The 16,353-nt window shown below is 48.8% G+C and overlaps 1 pseudogene; it reads right to left on the bottom strand.

The window, feature by feature from the left end:
- Window positions 1-10,840: 10,840 nt before the first annotated feature.
- The window catches only part of LOC144166209 (uncharacterized), a 32,064-nt pseudogene continuing 26,551 nt past the window's right edge, over window positions 10,841-16,353 (bottom strand).

The raw sequence follows: 16,353 nt of genomic DNA, 5'->3' as shown, positions 1-16,353 counted from the left end.
AAACTTCTTGCGATAAATGAAAAAAAAAACCATGGTGCACGCTAGTAGGAAATAAGGTGCGCAGTGCACCGATTGCCACCGCTTCGAAATCAGTAATGATAAAACCAGGCGCCAACACCACGCCGTGACTGCTTGAGATGTTTACGAGGGCCTGCAGTGAAAATAAAGACGTGGTATTTTCCTATTTTCAGGGATTCTAGTCATGATACTAATAATGAATAATGATGACATACCTTCAACAAGCATACATATGCCTTTTCGGTCTTCGAAGAGACTAGGGCAAACGCAAACGTAAACGTTAGTGCTCAATCTCCACTTTTTTTAACCTCGTGAACACTGTAGTGCTGATAGAAAAGCCTTGGGACATCTTTGAAAGTTCTGTCGCACAGATTTGTTGGTGACTGTAATAAAATCACACGCTTATGTGTATTTTTGTGAGACGGGGACGCACCATATATGCACCTACCTCAGTAAGATGCTTTATGTTTTCATCGGTCGCAAATAAAAAAAAATCTTGTTTCCGTCTTGGGACGTCCCGTCAAACTGCAGAAATTTCTCACCAACAATCCCGAAAAAGTCTGTAATGACTAGGCTGGCTACGTCCCTTGGCTTGCGAGGAATAAGTGGCGTTCGGGCCCTATTAATAACTTTCTCAGTGTGTCGTGGCATGGAATGACTGGGCGTCCTTCAGCGCTTAGGGAACCGGAAACTTGCTGCGTAGGAAAAAAAATGCGCTGACAAGCTTAGCACACAAAAATTCCTCCGGATTGTACTTACCTGAACTATCTGAACACGAGCGCTAGTAGTGCGAGTAGCCATCTGCTTTAAAGCTTCGTTCGCAGCAAGATTCCACCCTGGAGCTGCCCGGAGCGTTTTGCGTTCTCCGTACTTGTTGGTCAGCTTGCCCTTCTTGAATGTTTACCACGCGGCCTCTGCACTGGGCGTAGCGCTCACATTTCCAGTATACTCTGCAGTCGACCTTTTTGTCCACAGTGTATGCGTAGCCGTCGAGACAGAGCTTAGGCTTCCCACGTACGGTAGTTGTCAATTCCATTTTTGAAGCCGTTGTGAAAAAACATAAGCCTAGGCGATTACATGGATGCAGTATCTTGCAAACACCTTAAAGCTTGTCCACGTGCCAAAGCACTTGGTCCCCTGCTTGAACAAACAAATCGGTCTCTACCGCATTACAGGTGCGCAGTTTGCAAAGTCGAGACTTAAAGGATGAAGATATTAGCCCGCAAAAAATAGCAATATGATTTATTTCTATCAATGTGCTCTGAAAACCCTGCTCTATTGTGCATAACCAAATTCGATGAAATGTCCTTGATGAAACGTCCTTCTGCCAAACGGCGTTCGAAGAAACGTTGTTCGATGAAACGGTTTCTGTGAAGTGGCGTTCGATATAACGGCGTTCGATATAAAGGCATTCGATTGGCTGGCTGCAACCCCTGCTCCTGCTATAAGAGTAGCTATGGCACAACTCGCTTCCATTTAATGCCTGCCGTATGCGTTCCTCTAACACCGGTGGGTTGCTTATGTTAAGATTAGGCAGTCTACAGAAGGTTTAAAATCAGACGGACAAACTCAGACAATCACTCAGTAAATATCAACGCCTCGCTAGAGCGCTCAAGCTTCTTGGTGAGTAACTTCAGTTGTCTGGCATTTTGGTTAATGCAACAAACATTTTTTTTGGCAAGCCAGTTTTTGTCGGTGCATTTTGAGCACCATGGTCTGCTTGAAATGTACATGGTCTGTGACCTGGTCGGACCTTTTGGCGACGTCATGCATGACTACCTAATTCTGGCTCGGGCATTGATTTGCGGCCCCCTTTGCAGGCTTTAGCCGCCGAAACACACAGCTCGCGGGAATGAACTCTCAAATACACTTTTATTTTGGGATTACACATCCTCCTAAAAAAATGAATCAGAAAAACAAAAAGAAGCAATCGCAAAAGGTAAGTACAAAAAAATCTGCCATCCCTTCCCAAAGAATGTTGAGGGAAGCGTGAAAGGGAAGCGTTTCTGCGCGCTAAGTAGACGCATTTACAAACAATCTAAATGCATACCGATACGTTACTCATGAGATTTATACTGTTTTACTTCTTCTTCATGATCGCTACATGTGTTGTATTATCCAGATCCCTAGCTTTTTCCGATTTTCAACTGACCGTTTTAACAGAACAGAAGCCACGTTTCACGCATGTATAGTCTCCTAAGCTGGTAATTGTAATGAAATTTGTTTCGGTATACTTTTGACAACACAAGAGCTGAAGCCGTTTTCTGTAATCATACTTCCTTTGTTGATGGCCATGCTTCACTCCAGAATACGCAATGCAGAACAGTCCAACGTACAGAAACCAAACTTATACAGATACCTTGAATGTCAGCTTCACCGCTAAACACACATGCATTGCTGGGAAGAAATTTTTTCTGGTCCAGTTGACTGTGTTTTTATGTTTTTTATGCGAGCTTATCGGTTGGACAACCAGTTTATGTGGAAAGGCAATACAGTAAAATCCCGGGAGATAGGCCACCTAACATCGAGATCAAATCGACTGAAAATATGACGTGGGGTAACTTTCGGTGTGCAGTAAAAAAAGTTGAGAAATATTCAAGGATGCGTGGTGGTCGCGTTTCGGGTTTGGGATTTCGCTACGGCTCTGCATGTGTGCGGGCTGCATTGCCAACCTAAACGTGCACATGTTATTTTGAGATCCTGTGACCTGTTATCGCATCGTACCCATGCTACCTAACCTCGTTTCCGCGGGCGTCATTCGCGGCTGGGATGATGCTATTTGTCAAGGGTGGGTTATCTTTGGGTGTTTTTAAAAAAAAAATAGAAAATCCTGCCAAAAATAGCGCTTGGTTATCTATCGGGATTGGGGCATCTCTCGGGATTTTACGGTAGATTTTTTACAGGACTCCATCGCTCCCACTATAAAGCGAAGAATTGGCTTTAAAAAAGTTCAGTGTCCTTCTTGTCTGCGAAGATGGATGCCCAGCGAAGCTGTGGTGCCGAGCCTCAACGTGAGCGACAATATGCTTCCACCTTGGCGCCCTCAAAGGCGTTGTTGGGACTGACTATCCCACCGCTGCCACCACTGTTGGGAATGACTATCCCAGGGCGGTCGCCAAGGTTGTGACTCGCCTTCCTGCTCGTCACCGAGGTGGGGAATCAGCCATCCCACCGCTGCCGCTACTGTTGCGAATGGGCCATCCCACCGCTGTCTCCGCTGTTGCGACTGGCCATCCGAGCGCAGTCACCGGTGTAGCGACGTTGCCTCGCTCCGTCCGCTATCGACGCGGCGCAGAGCCGAGCGAAGTAGTTCTCGAGCCGACGAAAACTTGAAGTAACATTTATATACAGTATGTACAGGGTAAGCAAACGTTACATAACTCGCACAAAGGCGATAGCACCCCTTTCACTCGGTGCTTCCGAAGAGACTGGTGCCGGAGAGAAGCCGCCGAGGAATGCCGACGATGAGAGCCTCCGGGCTTCTTTTATAGCCCGGGAGTTCGTTGTGGCCCCAAGAAGTTCGAAATGCTCCAATCAGGGCTCTCGCTGCCTGAAGTTTGAATTCCGACGAATGGTAGCGAAGCGGTGAGTCAGCTGCGCCGCCAATGGGGAAAGGGAGAGCGATGCCGCCGCCGTCTCCGTGACCTCGCCTCCGGGCGTAGCGACATGCCCTTGTTTGGGTCGTTCTCCGCTGAGAGATTCGGCCGCGCCGCAGCGTTTCGAGATGCAGGAGTCGGCCGCGCCGCAGCGTTTCGAGATGCAGGATTCGGCCGCGCCGCAGCGACAAAGGGAGAGGCGTGACTCAGCCTCGCTGTCGGCGCGTCGCCTCGTGCAACGCCTTTGGGCCAGGCGCTCTGGCACAACAGCACCCCCGCCGCCAGACAATGCGCCGTGAAGACGAGCTGCCTCCACGTGGCTCGGATGCTGGGCGCGCTCGTTCGCCAGGCTCATCCAGGTACACCTCCAGTGCCCCAGGAAAAGGGCGACTCCACCAAGTTCCTCTCCTTGAACAGGTACCGCCTGCCAGGTCCGGATCACAGGTACCTCGCCGTGCTGCCCAGGTGTCTCGACCAACTTCGTCCGGCTCTTCCGGTCTGTCCTCAGCACCGGTTGCTCATCGTTCTGGAGCTTGCAAAGAACCGACCGACAACAGGCAACACCCAGCGCAAGCAAGCACCCTCTATCCTCCGTCAGAACACCAGACTCTAAAGCGTGACAAACTCTCCTAGCTAAGTATCTATCCCCAAATTTGGACCCTCTACACCAAGGGGCCCATGCGGGACGTAGAACTCTTAAAAGAAGAACTCACAATAAGTGTCAAACGTAACACACAACATTAAATGATAACTAAGGTTGATTACCTGAAATCACGCGGTGCGGAAATAATCAACTGAGGCAGCGAATGAGGGCAATAATTTTGCTCCCATCTACCTGCTACGATAAAATCTGCTCACGAAGAAACGAAACGAAAGACACGGGGAGGACGAAGGCGGCCCTACTTAGAACGCCCGGCTTAGTGCGTCTGCGTTACCGGCTACAGAACGCAAACTTCTGTACTGCCCACCTGACGCAGCCACATTCCTTTCCGGAATTACTGTAAGCTTCTTCCTTGCAAGTTATCCTGCGGCTGAAGTACAAAACTGGTCGTTCCCGGCCATTCGTATCCTCTTGGCATAGTACAGCTTCCATGCCACGATCGCTCGATCGAACTGAATAACGAACCTTTCGAAAAGTCGGGGACCGTTAGAACTGGCTCCTCGCTCAAGCCTCGTTTCAGCGCTTAGACGCGTCCTCCTTCTCTGTGCCCTTTCCACCTTAACTGGCTCAGTCGTTGTAAGAGCATCACTACCGGACTAGCCAGTGTGGGGTAATCTTTCACATACGCTTAGCCATATCCAGTCAAACCCGAAAAGTCCTTATCTCTGACTTAGTCGTTGGTCGGCGATAGCTTACGACTACGCCTACTTCGATTTCGGACGGTCTGCGTCGGCCGCGCTACCACCGCCACCGCTAGATACGTCACTTCGGCGTATCTTATGTGACACTTTTCACTGTGACTGATAGGACTGCTTTAAGCCTGCTCAGCACGACTCGTAAGTGCTCTACTTGCTCCTACCCAGCGCGTACTCTGACAGGCCACGAAACACACACCCGATGCGTTAGTCTTGAGAAGCAATACTGCTCGTGTTTGAGTCCGAAGATGAACATGACGGGACGGACTGTCCGAACGGGGAAACGAAGACAGCAGCGTTACAACTAGCTCTTCCCGACAGGCCAGTTTCGTCAGTCGAAACGCGTTCTCTTTCCCCGGTCATATACAAGCCTCGCAAAGCTGACGCCCGTAATCTCGCGGGGAGCTGACTTCAAGGCCAACATACCGGCAGGCACGCATGCCTCGCAATCGCGTTTCCGCTCAAAGCAGAAAGCTGTGAACGTTCGCTGTCGGCCTGGGGACCTTTGCACCACTGGGTTGGAACGCGGGTGAAAGTGCCCCACCTTGCTTTCAAGCAAGCCATTGAGAACTGAGGACAACATCGAGTTAGCCTCGCAAAACTCGGCCACCTGGGTTTCCCCGCCGATGGGGATGACGCAACCCGCTTCGGCCGTCGGCAGCTCCACTAAGCTACTGCCAGAGCTTTCGGTCCGCTCGCCGCTCGGCCTTCGTTGCTCGCCAGTCTCTCGTGTCCTGCTCGCAGGCTTAGCCACAACATCGCCCGAGTTAGAGCTCGCACCCGAAGGAACACCTGGTTCCGGGGGCTCTAGCGGCTTCGTCTGGCTAGCCTTGCTGTCCAAGGTTTCCCGCGAAACCTCGCTATCTCGCGCACTGTGCGCGATCCTGTTGGAAGCCGTCTCTGAGGCCTCCTCTGATTCTGAGCGTTCTGCCGAGATCGTTGAACCCGAGACCGACACATGAACGCGATCAGTGGACCCGCACGGCCCTCTATCGGACGTCTCAGCAAGTGCGTTATCTACTTTAGGTACGTCATTGCTCTCCGAGACGGCGGTACGGTCTCTGTCAACTTCATTCGCTACGAGCTCACCTGATTTCTCTGTCGGCCCTGTCGGCAGCGCTTCGATCTTGAGCTCGTCGTTGTCGTCGCCGCGTAACCGCTTATCAGAAACCGGTGACAACGTATCGTTCGTCTCGCCCGGCTGCGTTTCTCCACTGAAGGATTTCGCGCAACCCCGTTCTGTTGCTGGCGGTTCCACTAGCCTACCGCGATAGTTCTCGGTCGGCTCGTAGTTCGGGCTAAGCTTCTCGGCGTCCTTTCGCCTCTCGCTCGCTGGGGAAGAGTCAACATTCTCCGAGAGCCTCCCAGCTTGCGAACTCGAAAGTGCCATGTCCTGTGCCATGCACTGGCCACTGCTCGCGGGCTCTGCGCGCTCTTTATTTCGAAGCGGCCTCTCTGCCTCCGCGCCGTTCCCGCTCTCTTGGCTCGCTTCTCTGGCCAAGAATACGAGTGCGGTCGCTTCGCGTTTGGCCTTGGACGCTTCGTCTTCCGGCCCTGACCTGTCCACAACAAACGGCGGCCGTTGGTCCTGACTTCTCGGACCGCTCGCCTGAACCGTTGGGCAAGTCACGCTAGGCGCCGGCGAACCCTGCCGGAGCTCCGACTCTAGCCTGATCAACTCGAGCCACTCGAGCTGCCTTTTGGCTTCCCGTTTCTGCCTCTCGGTTTCCCATTTCTGCCATTCGGCTTCTTCGCGCTCACGGCGCTCTTTCTTTTCGGCTTCCTCGCGCTCCCGGCGCTCTTTCTTTTCGGCCTCCTCGCGCTCACGGCGCTCTTTGATGTCCTCCCTGGCCTCATTGACTTCCTCAGCCGTTACGGTCTCCTTCCGCATGATCTCAAGGATCGCATGCTTCCGTTTCGCACGGCCCAAGTCAAGGCCCAGCTCCTCGCAAATTTCGATGAGTTCCTTCACTTTAAGGTCCTCCATCGTTTGCACTGGCCTCTTGCTGCTTACCCGCGTTAGAATTCCCTTGCCGCTCCTATACTATCGAGCTACTAGTAAGGCACGCGCAAGCAATTCTCTACGCTCCTTTGTTTACCTCTCGGCACTAGCTCTGGTTTCAACACACTCTCTAGGCATGAAACAATCAAAGCTATACACAGTGCTTCACCCAGCCCTTCTCTAAACTACCATAACCTGTGCTAGAGATATCTGGTGAACTGAGAGAAAACGTCGAGCGCTTACCACACCAGGTAGTAGCCGTTGCCGGTCGATCCCGCAGCTGCCAGCCACTGTTGGGACTGACTATCCCACCGCTGCCACCACTGTTGGGACTGACTATCCCACCGCTGCCACCACTGTTGGGAATGACTATCCCAGGGCGGTCGCCAAGGTTGTGACTCGCCTTCCTGCTCGTCACCGAGGTGGGGAATCAGCCATCCCACCGCTGCCGCTACTGTTGCGAATGGGCCATCCCACCGCTGTCTCCGCTGTTGCGACTGGCCATCCGAGCGCAGTCACCGGTGTAGCGACGTTGCCTCGCTCCGTCCGCTATCGACGCGGCGCAGAGCCGAGCGAAGTAGTTCTCGAGCCGACGAAAACTTGAAGTAACATTTATATACAGTATGTACAAGGTAAGCAAACGTTACATAACTCGCACAAAGGCGACAGCACCCCTTTCACTCGGTGCTTCCGAAGAGACTGGTGCCGGAGAGAAGCCGCAGAGGAATGCCGACGATGAGAGCCTCCGGGCTTCTTTTATAGCCCGGGAGTTCGTTGTGGCCCCAAGAAGTTCGAAATGCTCCAATCAGGGCTCTCGCTGCCTGAAGTTTGAATTCCGACGAATGGTAGCGAAGCGGTGAGTCAGCTGCGCCGCCAATGGGGAAAGGGAGAGCGATGCCGCCGCCGTCTCCGTGACCTCGCCTCCGGGCGTAGCGACATGCCCTTGTTTGGGTCGTTCTCCGCTGAGAGATTCGGCCGCGCCGCAGCGTTTCGAGATGCAGGAGTCGGCCGCGCCGCAGCGTTTCGAGATGCAGGATTCGGCCGCGCCGCAGCGACAAAGGGAGAGGCGTGACTCAGCCTCGCTGTCGGCGCGTCGCCTCGTGCAACGCCTTTGGGCCAGGCGCTCTGGCACAACAGCGTGCACAAAACAATACACGTTTGTTCAGAATTTGCGATTCAGCACACTTCCTAGTTAACTATCTAAACGAAACTTGGATGGACCAGAGTTTGGTTCAAGCGGACAAGCATAAGCGGTCCGCTTCCCACCCGTAAAAGCATAGGCATTGACAGCAGGCGGGAATTCACTAATATTTACACATTTATTGTGAAGTATGTAATTTTGACACGCAAATGAAATTTCGCGTAATGTTAGGGCAGTCTTAGCGGCTACTTGTCCTATAACTGAGTTTGGAATAGTTTTAATGAAACAGGAGTTACATGAATTTCTGTAATCATGCTCTGTCCATAGACAGACGCACTTCACTGTACAGCGCACAATGTGGAAAAGTTAGGTTACATATAAAGGCCACATAAATTTGCCTTCACCCCACAGCACAAATTTATTGCCGAGAAGGCATCTCTTCAGTGACAACATAAGCACTGTTATAATAAAATATGAAGGCCCTCGGGCGCTTTTATTATTTCTATGATCGTTTCCATATGCTGAACGTGTGGCGCACAGTTTCACATATCGAGGATTTCAGTCGGCGCCGTAAAATGACGCTACGCTCACTTAGTATACTTGTATACATGGCGCTCTGTAATCGGAGACGGCCTACTGGATCCTAGACATATGCAACTTCCCTGTAAAATGAGTTTGATAGGCCGGGAGGTAGGCGGGGAGGCGCCTTGGCAGCAGTTCGCACAGGGTGCCGAATGAGGTAAGGCCGACACTTGGCACATACACCCGTGTGCTGCGCAATTCCAGTGCACATTAAATAAATCCTGGTGGCTGAAATTACACCGAGCCCTCTTTGACAGCATCTCTCAATAAACCAAGCCAAGCCAGTCGTGAAATGTTTGCAACAATACATGCAACTGTGACCGCTGAACTGAAAAAAAAAGCGCTCACTTCTCCTACGCAGAAAAAACCCAAACTGCCGCAATAAGGAAAGTGAGCTTTCCTGTAACGCGGACAAGGTGCGCCAAGACTCTACAAGCATGCCGAGAGTAAGGCCTGCTTCACATCGAAGCAAGCACGGCGCGCTTCCGCACTAGCAGACGACACAAAAACCCGCCTCCAAGCCCCTGTGCACCTGCGCCGCTTAGGTTCGATGCGCGGCCGCGGCTTGTGGGATGGCGCTCCGCGGAGCGCGGCCACGCTGCACCGTGGTCGTACCAAGAGTGGACGGCCCTGTACGTTGCAAACCAACAAATACACACGACCACTAGAAATAATCGCAGAGCTGACACAAGAAATAATCAGTGCAAACGTTTTGCGATGGCAGATTTCAACTGCGCCCGGTTTGTGTGATTTGCGACGCTTTCGGGAAGGCCGCTTTATTATATGGCTGTCCAAATGAGAAATGAATGAAGATAGGCTGTCGAGCGTGCGTCAGGTGGGTATGCTGCTTTTGATCGGTTGAGGCTACTCGATGGGTGGTGAGCAGTTTTTATGAAAACGCTGTCGCATGATAACGATTTGTACGATTTGTGGAAGAGGCAAAATCTTGCTAATGTGCTGTCGGCCAAAAATGTAACCGGACCACTGCGTAGATACCCGGAGTGCCTGCTGCGGCGTACCGTGGCGCTGTTATCTTGCTGCGCTCCCTCACGACGAGAGTTCCACAAGTGACGTCAAACTTCCCCTCGCAGTCTCGCGGGTAGTTGTCGGGTGCTTGTCGCTTGTCAAGCACACGCTCGAGGGCGAGGGGAAGTTTGGCGTCAAGCGTGGAACTCTCGTCGTGAACGAGCGCAGCAAGATAAAAGCGCCGCGGTGCGCCGCAGCAGCCGCTTCGGCTGCATGACCGGTGGTTTGGTTACTTTTTCGGCCGACAGTACGTGGTGTTTTAAGACTGCGCAATATAGCTTGATGAAAAATCGGAAAGTATGAATCCTGCTGCGCGGTTCTGAACGGATTAGAGGATGCTACATAAGTTATCTTTCGGTATTTCGCAGACTGCTCTTGCGAACTACAGCTTAGCGCGGACAAGCGTTTTGTAGGCCAGTAATTTGATGGTAGAGGGAGCCAGGTTTATGTTACGTCGTAGGAAGCCCAGCGCAAGGTTTGCGTCACGGGTAATGTGATCTATGTGGGATGACAATGTAAGGTCATAAGAAATGGGAAGACTTAGATGTTGCACCGTGGTGGCTGAAGTGATGAGGCGAGCCAGGGCGAAGGGTGATGAACGATATATTTACACACCGTCTATCTACAAGGTGGTCATGGGTGAGCCCAAGCCAGGCAACATGCCCCACCCAGCTTCGTAGTCGCCGCAGATGCTCATGCGGGACGCTACACGCCGCGGTCGTCTTCCTCGTCTTTGGTGGCATAGCAAGATTTAGCGGATGATACAGGCAAAATCACGGAGCAACTTAAGAAATATTTGCACGTGAAATAGGAGTAACGCCTGTAGAATATCATGATGGATGTTTTGTGAACGTATAGAACTATGAGCAATTTGTTGCACCATTCATCTAAGCTTGGTAGGTCTTGCTGGAGTGCTAGGTTGTCGGTGGGACCCACAATGGGAAGATAAATGACAGTCGTTCTGGAAGCAACGATTGCTCAAAGAAATATTATCTGGTAAGTCGTTGATGTATATTAGAAAAAGTAAATGTGCTAGGTCTGTCCCATGAGGAATACCAGAGATGACAAGAGATACGGAGGAAGAGCTGTTGATACCGTAGACGAACTGCTGCCGGTCAGTTAAGAAGTTTGAAACCTATACAAATACTTGTTCATCAAGGATTGAATCCTTAGCATTCTGTGATGGTGACTGTGGCGAACAAAGAATTTTCCGTCCTTGACCCTTGCGAACCGGTATTCCCTTTCCCTTGCCTTTGTTTTTATCAGCCAGTACAAGCGTTTGTTTGGAGCAGTCAAGTTTTTGTTGGTGAAAACATTCCATTTCTTCCTTCTTAGTTCACTTCTTTTTGCAAGCAAAGTGTCAAGTGTATAGCGGGCTGGAAAACGTATTATAATAGGCGATGGCTTGTCTTTCCCGTCTTCGCATGCCCTAGAACGCAGCTGGTGGGCGGCTTCACTATCGTTTTGAGATAGTCTAGCAATTTCCAGTCCATCTGCCAGAAGATTCAGTTTTAAAGCAAAGCTTTTTACCTCTACCCCCAAGGGTTCTTTTGTGAACGTTGGTGTCAACAGAAAACTCCGGCAGCACATAAAAATTAGTTTTGCCGCCAGGAATCGAAACTGGAACTAATAGAGTAACAAAGCCAGAGCCGGTTGTCTTACCGATTTTTTGCTGACCTTTTTTGTCCACTACAACGATTTGTTTTTCTTTATTGCTAATCTCGGACAGCAACACTAGGTACAAGGTACAATGACAAAAAAAAATTACACCCATCTCCCCGAAGGGAACCATGAGTACCATGCGGAGCGTCATGGGGGTTACGTTTGCGTTTTATTATATCTGTTAGCCAAATTTGGTGGGAATGTAGTGAACCCCGTAATGCTCATGTATCCTACTCATGGTTTCCTTCGGGGAGATGGGTGTAATTTTCCTTATTGTATGCGTATATACGCGAGTGAGACGATATTGAAGAGGTATCTAAAGGTCTTTATTTAGGTTTGCACGTCTTCTTACTTTGAGTATGACGGCCTTATGGTCGCTGAAGTGCACAGTCAGTGGATCTCGTAGCAGCGGTTGTATGTAGTCGTCGCCGTTGCAGTTGGTAAAGACGAGATCGATACACGTTCCGTGGACTGTAGTTTGGTGTAATTGCTGTTAGTGTTTGCGCTGATGCTCTCACCTAATTGCGTCAGCACACTCACTGGCGGGGCTGCTGCTTCCATCCTACTTCAACTGAAGAATCACGGAGTCAAGCGCAAGCACAACCCCAGTTGTTGTTGTTGTTGTTGTTGTTCCTCTTCTATAGCACGCACCCACGTGGGGGATGGGCGAAGAAACGGTGGTGTGCGCACGCCGGACCACCGCTAACGCTGCGGGACATACCTCCGAGTATAAGACGTAGGGGATTGGCCAAGAAACGGTAGTGTGAGGACGCCGGACCACCACCGATGGCACGGGACAAACCACCGAGCATAAGTTGCTCCGCATCTAAATATCACAGTAATGCCACCAAGCCCTCCAGGGCCGGTGTTGACATTTAAAATTCACCAAGCGTAGTTATGGGTTCAATTTTAGACAAGCACTCTGGTGGAGAGTTCTTCGCTCTCTAAAATGCAACAAACTGTGACACACTTTCCCTAAAGTACTGTCTCGTTGGTCACGCGTCTACCTCGCAATGCAGCCAAGCCATGCGCGAACGCCAAATTCTGTGCAGACCCAACCACATGACACTGTCAAATGGCACACCATCCTCTCCATCGATGCACAAAAAACGTATGCTGTGTGGGCTAAGTGGAAAATCTTTCTGGAGTGACCCTTGAAGGACATCCCAAAGGAACACTGCGGCCCAACAGATGAATCAGTCCCAATCCTCTATACGGATTCGCCGTAAAAAATTCGTCCTACTGCTCCTCTCTCACGTGGACCCCCCACAAAGCCAGAAAATACGCGATGTGGCTTTTGGACATTCAAACGCGAACAATGCAGGACTTCCGTAACGAACCAAAGCTTTTGCCACGAAGAAAATATTACAAGTCGCGGCTCTCGCGAACACTGACAGCCTAGTTGCATTCACTTTTTCTGCTTTCTGTTTCAGTGTTTGCACCTGCCCCCGCCAGTAGGGCTCACTGTCGCGATATTATTTCAGTGGGGTTCACAAGTACTAAACTGGAGTGGTTACCCAAGTCACATTCCAACGTGGAGACGGGGAAGATAAGTGGTGCCTCACCAAGCACACCTACGTGTTTAATACCTGCATTCTCGCTGAACGCCACGTGATAGCGATAAAGAAAGCTCGCCCCAACCCATGGCATCTCACTTCTAGTACACCAAGGTGCTAAAGCCTGTGGCTTCCAGTGTTCATAAAAAAATCTTAGCTTCTGGTCGTCCGCCCTCACGCCAAACGAAACCCCCAAGAACACATTGAAATACCCCTTGATGGCTAATCCATCACTCCAAACCGCAGCATCAAGATTTTGGGCCAGCATCTTCAGGCCAACACCAAGAGCGACGTATCCTTGCAGCGCCTCAAACACAGCATCAATAAAATCATACACACCCAGCAAACCACTCACATCTCCTAGACGTCCCACAAAAGTCTAAATGTCTATGTGCCAGCAAAATATCTAGTGGACATCCCAGGTACGTACAAGTTTTGATCAAAAATTTGGGATGTTAGGAATACGTTGCTGGTGCTTCCATTTTGGATGATGTTTAGATATATTTTACCAACGTACCTAAGATGTTTCTCGTACAGCACGAACGTACCGATCAATAACCTATTTTAGACGTCTAATTAATTGTGACAACGCATACATTTCTAATACTAACTGCATGTCGCTGACCTGTCCTAACATTAAATAAGCGAGTTCACTTAGCCATGAGCACAACCTCTGCATGGAAGCATATAAGTGTGCAGGCAGTTTCGAATCAAACTCAAATCCTCTTCAATTTCTGGAAAAGTTTTGACTATACACGTACTTTCAACAAAAGCACGTAAGCGTAATGTAATACCTGGCTGCTGCCCCAGCATAATTAAGCACAAGATACTTGCCTTATTCCAAAAGTGTGGATGGCACAAACCTATATCTTTGCAAATATAAAAATGAACCAAAGTTGCATGGAAAATATCAGAAGTCATTACTTATAGTCCACAAATATGGTTTTTATTTCATAAACCCTATGCCACATCTCAACTTAACGGAGCGCATGGTCTCAATGAAAAAATCCTCCAATGCGAACTCACGTTGTCGCCTATTAAAGCAGTGATGAAAAATTACTTAGATCAAGTATATTACAATTATTTCATGCATTAACTGTGTGCACTATAGGCTACAACACCACTTTGTATTGCATCTACACCGCAGCTGTACACAAAAAGTATGTTCAAAACAATTTTGGTTAATTGTGAGAGGGAGCAAAGCGAAATTGCTTAGAATTTTATGTGCCATTAAAATGATTATTACAAGAGTCCGAAATCAACAATATTCAACAGTGGGAGCTGTGCTGTGCTTCTACATATTGGTGCATTGGCATGTCAGAGTGCCAGGAAATCACCGCAGATTCAAGTTGTTGGCTTACATTAACTGCACTTTGTGAATTACACGTTTACTATATGGTGATCAGGTTAGAGTTGTTAATAGGACTCAAATCAAGCTAATTTCTATGAGAATTACAGCACTTTCATGCTGAGATAATGCATTTTACATTCTGGGCTTAAAGGGTCAAACAAAGTTGGCAACTGCTCCTTCGACCTGCGGTAACGTCACCCACAACAGCAGGAGTGCTACCAAAAGAAATCACATGAGCACTGATATATTTGTTAAATCTCTCGTTTATTTCACTCTCAATTTCTTGGAGTGCCTAAGTGTAATATTGATGGGGCATTCAGTTGGTCACTTCTGAGAGCTCCGGAAAGTTGAAGTCCATTCCCATTATGAACGTTTGGTGCATATCCCTCAGATTGTGAGCACTTTACGCAGAGTACACATGACCAATGAGTTTGAAGTGAGAGCACACCAAGATATATTGCTGCAGTGTGCTGAAATAAGCTGAGCTATTACAGTGGCCGCGCTGACTGTGCCACACCACCATAGTTACCTACTGCTCTAAGATTGGCCCGGAATATAGGTTGGGTGCAATGACCCCCCACTTGGATTGCGGGAACTTGCACGTTGACTGCTTCTGAACCTAAGAACTGGAGCAACTAACCAAATGCCCGTAACTGGTTTTAGGTTTGTGATGAGTCTTCTGCAGACTTCAGGGCGTTTTTCTTTCTTGGTACTCCCCGAGTTCCACCTTTTTTCCTGAAAATGACGAGAAAAACAAGCATAATTTTTATGGAAGCACACTCTCAGGTTCCTTTTGATGCAAGTTTTTTTTCACCGTGTTCATATGACTTGGCTTCTCGAAGAATCTTAATTAAGGTCTGATATGTCTTGGCAACATCACATTGAATCATTGACTAAATCTCTGTCATCAACTGTGGGTGCTTTACCACGGTGTTGTCATTTTATGCCTGAGAAAGCAAAGCAAGAGATTTATCGCACATTATTTGTGTCACAATTGAGTTATTGCAGTCTGGTCTGGGTACAAGTACACTAGAAAATATGCATACAATTTATCGCCCACAGAAAAGAGCAGATCGTTGCATCGCAAACCTACCGAACTAGCACACAACACAAGGATTCTTTCCTAAATATAGAATTATAGTAATTAATAGTGCGACAAACTTGTGCGATTTTTGACTCTGTCAGTCTTGGTTATTTATTCACAAACTACAGCATTTTATCAGAACATTTTCGCAACTAACAGTACAACACACTGACTCTCACACCCGCAGCTCTGACAAGTGGCTTATTCCTCACCACCGGGCTAACTACAATTTTTAATTACTAGCATACCGTTTGCCTTCTGCACTCAACATGTTGGAAGACGGGAAAAGAAACATCAATGCACTCTCTCCGCGTCAAGTGCACGAATACTTTTTAAACCATTGACAGAAATGTTCCGGAATGCTCAGTGTGGTTTGTTTGTTTTGATGCGCGAGTTTGCCAAAATGTCGTTTTCTTGTTTGTCAAAAAGAGTTGCTATATAAACTTCGAATATCACTATTACAAGGTCATATACTGTTGTATGAAGAAGTCTTTTAAAGAAACAATGGTGTGCCTATTTCTGTTACATAAGCTTTAGAATCTCCAGTCTGTATTTTAGGAATTTACCCCTTTGCTGTGTATTTGTGAAGCCCTGCTGCTTTGTACGGGCCGCCCAGGTCCCCTCAAGTGGTTACTGAGCCGCTTTTTGTCTGGGTGGCCCCCAACACACCCGCTGGAAATTTATTTCTGATTCTGAAATGTGTGAACAGTATATGCGACATTTAAAACTTTTGTGGAAAAAATTAGGTGCATGGGACTCAAATAAGCCTTCTTTGATATGCAATTCTTTTGAAGCAAGAACCACTTTGAGACACAAGTGGAGCCTTATTTCCCACGAAATAAATGATGACAACGCAATTTTTTATGCCTTTTTGGCCTTTCTGTTTCTTGTGTACCTGTTTTATGCAATTTGATACATCATTTATGTATCTTTCTCTTTTAACACAGTTAAGTAAATAACGTGTTCTCCAGTGGACAGA

The sequence above is a fragment of the Haemaphysalis longicornis genome, unplaced genomic scaffold, assembly GCF_048455015.1.
Source record: "Haemaphysalis longicornis isolate Haplotype H1 unplaced genomic scaffold, Haemaphysalis longicornis Haplotype H1 scaffold_16, whole genome shotgun sequence".
Taxonomy (NCBI): domain Eukaryota; kingdom Metazoa; phylum Arthropoda; class Arachnida; order Ixodida; family Ixodidae; genus Haemaphysalis; species Haemaphysalis longicornis.
The sequence above is the reverse complement of the archived record's forward strand: the minus strand, read 5'-3'. Positions and strand labels throughout refer to the sequence as shown.